The following is a 10,211-nucleotide window of genomic DNA, read 5'->3' as shown; positions in this document are numbered from 1 at the left end:
CACCACACTTCAAGCTGCATCCGTCTGAATCATTTCGTGTCCAACAGTAAAAAATACCTTTGATGCCCAAAAGTGTCCATTTTCTTCATCACTCCATTGGAACTGAGAAAATATAGCATTTATAATTCTTAGGGTTGAATCAGTCATTGTGGAGCTAGCAGTGAGAACAGATGTGTTTGTGTAGAAGGGTGGGCTGAATGTATTCCTCTTTTTAATGTAGTTTCTGTTTGAATGATCAGTATTGCTTAAAATTCCCCTCTCCCCTACACCACCTTGTATAACTGCTGTATTTTGTACAGTCCAGGAAGAGCACATCTCTCTCACTAGAGCTTAAGAATCCATCTCAAATTACAAAATGTCCCTGACTATTCGGCCTTTTGAAAAATATGTAAATAGAGATATAACTTACCTAGCAACAAAGAGTATATCTCCACAATGTGGTCTATGAACACAGTGACTTTATTCAGTTATGGTCATGCCATAGCTTTCCTTTTTTTGTCAGTAACCTTTAGACATCGACTACAGAAGAAGACTTTTCTATACTCAACTGATATTAAGAAATCCTCTTGATAGCAACTGGGCAGAAGATGAAGTCTCTAAACTTCTAAAACTAATGTATTTGATGAAGTTCTTGCTGAATCAGTTAAAAACAACTGAGCAAGTACTTACATGTAAGATTTTGAAAATCTCAAGTCTTTTCAGTCTTTTGGTGGATACTGAAATTTCATTTGTATTCTTTAGCTCATACAGATATATTTAGTGAGTGTTTTTACAAACTTGTTTAGGTTTTTTTGTTAGCGCTTTCATTTCCCCTGTCAGTTTACAATCTCCACCATACACTGAGTGATACAATAAATACAATGGAAAAAAAAGAATGCAGACAGAAAGGAAGGAGAACGTTCCTCCCTCTTCCATATTGATGTTTAAAAGGCTTATTTTTTTCTGGACAGCTTTTAAAAATATTTTAAGCATTTGCTTTATTTATAGTAGCAGCAATAGAAATCATTTTGAGTTGGTTTTGTTCCAGATTAAGCTTTATTAAAATTCTACTATGTTAGAAGACTTCCTGTCCATTTAAGGTGAAAAGCTTTGTCCATGACAAAAGAAACTTATTATCATTTCAAAGGTTGGTCAACACTTTTGCCTATGTACCTACCAGGCAATAATGGCCAAGTTGACCCTTTTTAGATAGCTGGAATTTCTAATCAGTGCATTCTACTAGTTATAGATCACGCTTAATGCCAACTTCCATATAATGCTTTCATGAAAGTTCCTTTGAGAGAGAAAGCAGCGGCCACATTCTGATCTCTCCTCTTCAGATCTTCTGCTATTGGATTTTCATTTCCTAAATCAACATAATAGAAAAGAAAATTATGCCTGTTCTCAGTAAATATATGAAATATAATAATGTTTCTAAAGAAAATTTCATCTCTAGTAGACAGTTTTCTATAATCTGTTTAATAAAACTTGAAAATGACCTTTTTCCTCTCTTGGAGCTAACTGAATTGTAGAGCTTAGTGTCCTTTGGGTAAGTTCCAAAATGAAAAGTCACTCTGCAGAGTTCAAGTCTTTGCAGAAAGCAAACCAAGTCCACAGTACTTGAACTCCAGCAACCATTTATTATCAGGTATTGAGTCTTAAATATACAGCTAAATAGAGAGAGAATGCCTAAACTCTGCTTATATTTGGACCTGTTTTTGAACCCTTAACACATGAGAAACTTGCATTAATGCAAGTTTCCCAAGTATAAATGGTAAAAAGACCTTTTTCTGGGCTTACTGGGTATCTTGAGGAAGGACACAAATGAGGAATAAAGTGATATCCTAAGCAAAATTGTACAACAGGCTCTGAGCTTGGAAGCTGCAGGGCAGCAAGACCCTCTCCAGCTAGGAGGGGACTGCATGCCCTGTCCTCTTCTCCCCCAGTGGCCTGGATTCCTTTGAGCACAGCCAGGGAGTCTCATTAGTTCCTCCATCTACTTCTTCCATCATGGGTCAGAGGAATCTGTCTTCTCTAACCTAAACCACAACCACTGCGGAAAGAAGAAGAAATCAGGGAGCTGGGACAAACTTCTCCTAGGCACAAAGTTCAGAAGGCATTAAGCATTTGCCAAGGCTGTTTGCCTTAATTTTTCGGCTATCCTTGAGCAGGAATAGCATTTACATTCAGAGGACATTATTGCCAACATTATTTCTTGTGTCCTTTTTCTTGCAGAAAATGATCTTTCTTCCTAGAGAAAATATCAGCATTTTGGGCTGTTATTTTCATGATACAGCATTGTGTAGGGTCTTGCCAGAGATTTGTTATTTAAGAGAAAAGATAATCATGTCCTTCACTGCTAGTAAAAAGATGCATTTCTTCTTCTCCACTTAACCATTTTAGTGGTGCTATTTTCGATAAACGATCTTATGACAGTACAGTTTTGTCTTGAATGATACAGCTGTAGTCTAGGAAACTAAACATATCTTTCCTAGTGTTTTTATTTGTCAGATGAGTATTTTCAATATTCATGTGTATCTATTTTTTTCAAACCACCACAAAATGAAAAATATTATATTAATAAGACTTGAGCATTTGCTTGTTTTTGTATGTTTTAGAAAGAAATTTAAGTACAGACACATGCTTAATAGTAATTCAATTGAACATTTTATGATTGTTAAAGGCATATTTTGAGGAATCCATCAACTCTTCTGATTTTCATACAAGTCAATTTACTGTCTTCAAAATGTAATGTTAATAGCACTCAGTGTACACACTGTAATCCTTTATAATAATGTACATGGAAAATGGATATGTTCTCATGCATTAATAATTTAAAAGTTAATTTTAAGTACTTAATATGATTAACTGATGGATCAGCAGTCTTATATATGAGAAACAGTGAGCACACTCAAAGAAAGAGCATACTGGAAGGCAGCCAGGTGGCTGCTGCAATGATGCTTCAAAAATACCTCAGCTTTATCCCTTCACTGTTGGATGCAGAGCATCATGGTAATAAAGGTGATCTGGTTTTGAGATGCAGCATGTAAATTGCCTTAGAGGTTGAGGTAGCAGGACTTTTGGGGAAGAAGGGGATGTTTTTAGAAGGTGGGCATCCCTGCAATGCAATCCTACTGGTGGCTGGCTGGGCTCTGCAGCACCAGACCAGTTATATAACTTCTCCCCTTTCACTGCTCGCTTTTTGAGGACACGCTGTAACGCAGGGCTGTAAATTGATATTCTAGGGTGGAAATACTACAGATGACAAAGTATAATTGTTGCATTGCACAGCTAAGGAATGTGCCGGGGCAAATAGCATTAACAGTGTGTAGAAGAGGCATGTGTTGAAGTCCTTGGCCGTGCCCACAGCAGCAGGTTCTGCGAAAGCAGCAAAAACTGGACACCTATTGCACAAACCCTGGTCAAATCATACAGGTAAATGCACGGCTGCAAAAAAGATGGAGATTTTCTCTTCACAGGGAGGCACAGGGAGCAGACAAGCGGTAACAGGTACAAGTTGCACAAGGAGAGGTCTCACCTTGATTTTGAATCACTGAAAAAAATAATTTTTTTACAGTTGGAACAATCACCCACTGGAAAAATCATCCCCAGGGATGGGGTGGAGTCCCCACAACTGGGGGCTTTCAAGATGCAATTGAACAGAGTGACAATCTCATCATCCCTTTCCCATAAAAAGTTGACCCAGGTGACCTTTGTAGTTCCTTTCCAATCTGGGCAGGATCTACATGCGCAGGAAGTTTCTTATGTAAGCATGTAGGACTGTGATGCCAGCCTACTGCGAGTAGGTGTCTCCTTGCCTCTGGAGTAATTTCAGGCAGAATCAGATACCACCTGCATTCACCTTTTCACTAAACAAATAATCTGGACAAGAGACATCTTCTCCTTTGGTGAGGCACCAGCACTCTGAGGCTGGACCCACAAAAGGCAAGATCACAGGGTGTATAGTGAGTGGTTCACAAGAAGGCAGACCAGACCAGCCTAGCAGTGGGAAGAGAGGGCTGAACAGGGCTGGGAAGTGACAGCCCACAGAACAAGCTCCTAATGGACTGGGGCAGGACAGGGCAGGACAGGCAGCAGTGGCGCTGACAGACTGAAGAGCAACGTACAACACTGCATCAAGTGGAGACGGCCGAAGGAAGCACGCTGACGAGGAGAAGCCGGGGGGCTGGTGGCATGAGCAGGGTGAGCAGTGAACAGGCAGCAGAGTCGCACGTGGATCCAAGAGGCTGAGGTGACACACTCAGGCAAACTAGAGAGATTATTTGAGGACTTGAACAGGGAGAGCGAGTGGTGAGAACAGAGAACAGAGCATGGCTGGAAGCAAGGGGACCGGGAGGGGGAGGCTGATAAGAAGAGCATTCCTTTGCATACAGTAAAAAAGAGCCACAGTAGAAGAAAAAGCAAGAGCGAAGAAGGTATCATGTTACATTTCGAAATATATTCAGCTCGGGCGCTCAGCCACAATACTCCCAGTAGTGTACACGTATCTGTATAGGAGGAAAAACCCAGAGATTTCTCCCACTTCTCCTTGGGCTCAATTTCTTTAAATAAGGCTGACCACTTTCTTATGGGAGGTGTTTTTGCGTCTAGTGAAGTAAATATTCCTCTCCTCATAGAGTGACGGCTCTTGTTGGAAGTCAATACACTTTAAAACAGTAGCGTGCAGCTTTGCTTCCCTTAAAAGAGCTTTTCCACAGTCCGAGTTATTTGCAAGCTACTTGCAAATCAGATGGCTCGGAGCTACAGTGGTGAAATAGCAAAGGTCCCAGTGCACAGAAGCTCCCAGCAGCAGTCCGTACGACTGCTAGTGGCAGCCTGAGGATGCCGGGAGAGCAGGGCGCTTTGCAGTACGGAGGAGCTCTAAAAAGCCCAGCCGTAGAGTTGGCACATGCCGAGAGCCTGCTCCGTGCTGTCTGGAGCACAGGAAGAGGGGCTGGGGCACTTGCCCTGAGGAGTTTTGCGAGGAAAAACGTGACAACGGGACCGACGAGGCTAAAGAAAAAATCCAAGCACAAATGCTTCGCCTGTGAATATGCTCCGCTGATTTTATTTTGGAGAAAAAACAGCCCTTCCCATGAAAAGCACGCACCAGTGCTACCTGCGAGCGAGCTTTTGTTAGAGGGCAGGAGTCCCACCACAGCCCCACGATCTGCCGCCTCCAGAGCCGCTCGCCCCGGGACCCGGGAGGGCGGGCAGGGGGCGGGAGCGGGGCGGGGCCCGCCTGGAGTCAGGTGGGCGTGAGGGGAGAAGGCGGCGGCGGGTGCCGTTAGCAGCGGAGCCGGCGGCGGCAGCAGCAGCGCGGACAGGCAGGCAGAAGTTTTCTCTGCAGATCCCTCCCGCAATCCGGGGTCGCCTTGCCGAGGCGCGAACGTCCCCGTTCGCGTTGGGTGTGTTTTGCCCTTCCCCCCCACCACCTTTTTTTTTTTTTTTTTTTTTTACTTTTTAAATTTATTTGTTTGTTTGTTTTTTAATTGTTTGATTTTAATTTGATTTTTTTTTCAGTTTTAATTTTTTCTTTTGTTATTGTTGGTTTTGAAGCGCGTGGCTCCGAGAGCTCGCTCTCCCCCGCCTGCGCCCCACTCCACCCCGCCGCCCGGAGGATCCCCCTCCCTGCCCGCGCTCCCGTCCTCGCTACCGCCGCGCACGACCCTTCCCCTGACCCCCTGCGCCCGCCCCAAACTTGGCGGGTGCGCAGCGCCCGGCGGGGACGGTGCCGGCCGGCCGGCCGGCCAGCAGGTAAGGGGCCGGGGGGCAGCGCGGGGCGCGCAGGGGGGCGGCGGCTGCTGCTGCCCCTGGGGAGCCGCAGCGGGGTGAGGCCAGGGCGGGGTGGGTGAGGGCTCGCCGGCTCCTCGGTAGCGGAGGCCGGTGGGAGGAGGAGGAGAGCAAACTTCCTTTTCCTGGGGCCGCTGGCGAGCCCCCCCCAGTGCCCGCGGGGAACGCGCCCCGCCCGGCGCGGAGCCCTCGGGGTCGGACGGGGTTCGGCCGGCGGTCGCGGGGCTCGGGGGATCGGCCCTTTTTCTCGTCTCGGGGCTTCCTTGCCGCGTTTTGTTTGCTCGCCGGCTGCGCGCCTCGCCCCGGCGGTGCCGGGAGCCGGGCTTTCCCGTCGCCCCGCGCTGGAGAGCGAGGAGCTGCCCCGCCAACTGCTGGTGGTGCTGCTGCCGCTGAAACTCCCGGTATTCCCCTCCCTCCGTTTAGGGTTTGCGGGAGGGCTGGCGGATGGGCAGTTCGCAGAAATGCCACCCCGGAGTGCTGCCACCTTCCTGCTCATCCGCGGCGGGGATGTGCGGCGGCAGCCGGGCGGCCGTGTGCCCACGGGAGAGCGGCCCTGCCGAGTCCCCGGCCGTGCTGACAGCCCCTCGCTAGCCCGGGAGACCCTCCCTGGGGGGCGGTGCGGAGCTTCTCCTGCCCCAGCTCCCCGCCGGGGAGAGGCGCGCACGCATGGCTCTCATTGTATAACTATGGTACTGCAAGCCGGGGCTGAAACTGTGGCATCTTTATAACAGTTTGCAGTTAATTGTTTTGGCAGATGAACTCCTGCACAATCCTCTTGCCTGCTTCTGTTGCTTAAGTGTCATCGCCCCCTCCCACCCCTTTCCCCCTTTTCCCCGCTTTTCTTTGAAGCGTCGCATAACTTCGTATTGCCAGCAGGGTGGAAAGTGCTGATTCAGCAGCCAGGAGCCCCACTTCATCTGAAGTGGTGGTCTGGCTGAAATGCTCCCATTCGTTGAAATGGGGACATGTGTTGCTCGTATGTCAAAGCAGTATTGATCGGATTTTCTAAAACAGACCCAAAGAATGTGGTTTGCTTTTCTCTTTACTAAGGCAGAATGAATTTGGAGTTGGGGCAAAGCAGAATAGAAGGGATGTGGGCATCTGCCACCTTCAGTTATGCTTCTGAAGGGCAGTTGAAATTCTTTTGCCCCATAAAGGTGTTCATCTGTTTTAATGGAGATGTTGTGGGTTGTGTAGCAGGGGTGCATTAGCACTCCAGCTCCATCTATTCCTGTGTTCTGAGGCTAGTAGTTGTACTTACAGCTCTAGAAAAGGTACAGAGAAGGGCAATAAGGCTAATCCTAGGATTAAAAGGAGTGAGTTATGAGGGCGGGTTAAAAAAAAAATCACAAACACATGGAGATTAGAAAACCTGCTTGGAAAACGAGAAATATGCTTGAAACTTTAGATGAGAGTTCTGGCTGTGCTTCATGATCATTTTGGGGCTGAGGCAGAGTGCGGGATGTAAGCAGGGGATGCTCTTCCCATGTTGTTAGTTTTCCTCCAGGGCTTAACCTCTCAGAGCAGCATAAGAAGGAAAGCTGTTCCAGAGCTGTATTCCTCTGGCTACCTTTGTACAGGTATATGTTAATATCAGAGCTGCTTGGGTTTTCTTTCTCTAACACTGGACTCTTTAAAATTCAGCACAGTGTAGAGGAAACTGCAGAGCCTGCAGAGTAAGGCTTGGTAGCCTTACTGCAAACAGTAAACTGATAGAGCAGCAGACTCTGGTGATCATTTTACCATGTTATAGTCTGATTTATTTTCTTCACTTGGACATTATTGGGTCTTAAAGTAGATCTTGTTTGCTCTGGCTACATATTGAAGATCTTGTATTTCCATGGTTTTCTTTGATTTTGTTAATCAAACTATTCCCTCTCTTAGCACTGTGTGAATTGGCTTTTATCCTCACAGCCTTATACAGCCACACCTGGATTTCAGTAGCGTATTCCTGTATTTTTTTAATGCATAGTCTAAAAGCGCTGCTTAAATGCAAAATGTATCTCTGTATCTCAATTCTGCTGAAGTGTATAGTGTGCACTCTGTGAATAAAACAAGCATTTGCAGCCTTCTGTCTTGCAAGTGCTTAAATTACTCTAGCAAGAATTGTTATGAAGGTTTTCTTTGGTCATGTTCTCATCTGTGCTTGGGATGTAAATGGGCAAGAAGTATCTCGATCTTTCTGGCAAAAGTATCCTTCTGAGGCAGGGAGTTCCCAGCTGGCAGAGGAGAGGCATAGCTGGGTCATGCACTGCTTCTGCCAGCAGCGCCCGAGTGTTGCACTGAGAATTTGTTTTCTGACGGCCCCAAAGGAGCAGATATCCCTCTAGATTATGAGGCACTGTCAGCTTCCCTGAAGTACGTGTAGCAGTTGCAGCGGGCAAACTGAGGGGCTCCTGGGTGGTGTTACTCTGGATGGGACCTTACAGTTGCTCCCTTTTGCTGTGCCTCTCTGCATGTGGTTATGGAGATGATGGTGCTAAATGAGGCCAGGTTTCTAGGTATAACTTTTGCTTTTACCAGCTCAGCTCTGTCTTGCGAAGTGTGTGTGTATATTTGTGTTTGAAATGCACTCGGGTGCTTCTTCAGACCACTGAAATGGTGGAGGGGTGCCTTTTGATGCCCAGTGGTATACATTTTTTGGATGCATTTAAGTATTTGCTCCATTAAAAATTTCACTGGTTGCAGCAAACGCTGTGGTGAAACCCCTTATTATTTATTTTCTGTTGGCCTTTTTCTTCTAAACCTCTGAGTGAACTTTGTCAGAGGAAAAGCTTCTCTTCACTTTGTGCCAACATTTTTGTCCATACTAAGACTAAGGAAACATGCTTTTCTTTGGATTTATCTCAGCTATGAGAGTATTGATGTCAGTTCACAGTGCAGTGTTTCTTAAGTGTGCCCACCTGGCTCAGTGTTTTCATAAACAAGGAAGATAACTCCTGAGACCTCTGCCCTCTGTCAGGCTTGCACGCAGCTTGCCAACTGGCTTGGCTACAGTGTGATTGCATAAGCCTCCTTCTGTAGGAAAGCAGGCTAAGAAGTTATGATTGTTTTTCTTGGAAACTGGACCTGCTCCTGGCCATATCCAAAATACACCAGTTGCAACTCTTCACCCAGGGAAATCTAGGAATGGAGATCCTTTACCGAAAAGTTGAAACCCCACAATCTTTTTTAGGAATTACAAGGAATGAGGTTGCCAAGGAATCCCTTTATTAACATTGAGCTTTATTTACAGGTTTGCTATCTCTACATTGCCTGCTGGTCCAGAGAGCATGTTGCAATCTAAACTTGGATGTGGCAAAATAGTCTTGATTCCCATTATATTTTCTCCCAAACCAGTGGCTGTTTTGAAACATAATATCATGAAGTAAACAGATGCCACCTCACTGATTTCTCTTTCTTTATACATGTTGAACTGTGCACTTCTGAACTAGTCCCATGCCAGGTCTTTTTTATTCTCATGCCATCTGTTGAATTGGACAGCAGTTCTCTCTTTAGCTCAATATGGCTCCTCTGTTGCATCGGGAATGTGGAGAGAAAGCCAGATTCCACTATGATAGCATCATTAAAGAAAACTGTTGATCAGTGTAAAGTGTCCCGTCCAAAAACAGTCACTTGAAGTCTTCAGTGATGAAACAACTAGAATAGCCTGACTTTATAAGATGTGGTTGTATATATTCAGCATTCCCTTTTCTTATATGCTTTATTCCCCCTGGATGCCATCTTGTCAGCAGGTACATATGTAGAGAGACAGACAGACACTATGTTTTTTGTATGAGTCCAATAATCTGGAAATTATGCTGTTTTTGGTTTCTAGCAGCTTTTGGACTTCGAATGTACATAGGAACACTGAATATCAGTGCCAAGGTATCCTGAAACTCATTATTAAAGCGATGTTCACATTCACACTATTGTGCATCCATTGACTGAAAACTTCCTTCCCTCTTTGCCTTCCTAGGATCTTTCATAAGTCATAAGTGGATCAGTTCATACAGGGCATATGGACGTGTATTTCAGGACTGAAGGCATTGCAAGTTCATCCTCTGCTTTAGAGTAGTGCCCTTGTGAATAATTCTGTCTTTCCTGATACCTGTAACAGAAAAGACCAGGGAATTCTGTTTCATGGTGAGGAGTCACAAAAATATGAGATTATGAGCACTGGGTGAGTCACTTTTTGCTAGAAGGTGGCAGCAGCTTTATGACTGTTGTTTGGGTTTTTACAGGCAATCAACCTGTAGTGGCGTTGACCAGAGACTCAGGTGTGGATCAAACAAAAATATAGTCAGGATGAGTAAGGATGGGTTCTTAAAAGCCCAACACTAATGCTCATTTACAAGCCAAGAGAGTTTTTAATGAAACCTGCTAATTGCATCCCAATTAGTTAACCCATGGGGAATGCAGATTACCACTCCTGAATGCAAAAGCTGTCGTGAAGATCA

The 10,211-nt window shown here is 45.4% G+C and overlaps 2 protein-coding genes across 11 annotated transcripts in view; one reads left to right on the top strand and one right to left on the bottom strand.

The window, feature by feature from the left end:
* The window catches only part of CDH18 (cadherin 18), a 1,344,136-nt gene that overhangs the window by 406,440 nt on the left and 927,485 nt on the right, over window positions 1–10,211 (bottom strand). The gene's annotated exons all lie outside the window — the stretch shown is intronic.
* Window positions 5,692–10,211, top strand: part of GRB10 (growth factor receptor bound protein 10) — a 146,822-nt gene continuing 142,302 nt past the window's right edge. For all 5 annotated transcript variants that reach the window (XR_001525455.1, XR_001525453.1, XM_015653131.1 and 2 more), the window contains exon 1: window positions 5,692–5,736. The gene's annotated coding sequence lies outside the window, so the exon portion shown is untranslated. The remainder of the gene's footprint in view (window positions 5,737–10,211) is intronic.

This window comes from Parus major, chromosome 2 (assembly GCF_001522545.3).
Source record: "Parus major isolate Abel chromosome 2, Parus_major1.1, whole genome shotgun sequence".
Lineage (NCBI taxonomy): Eukaryota > Metazoa > Chordata > Aves > Passeriformes > Paridae > Parus > Parus major.
This window is presented reverse-complemented; position numbering and strand designations above follow the sequence as displayed.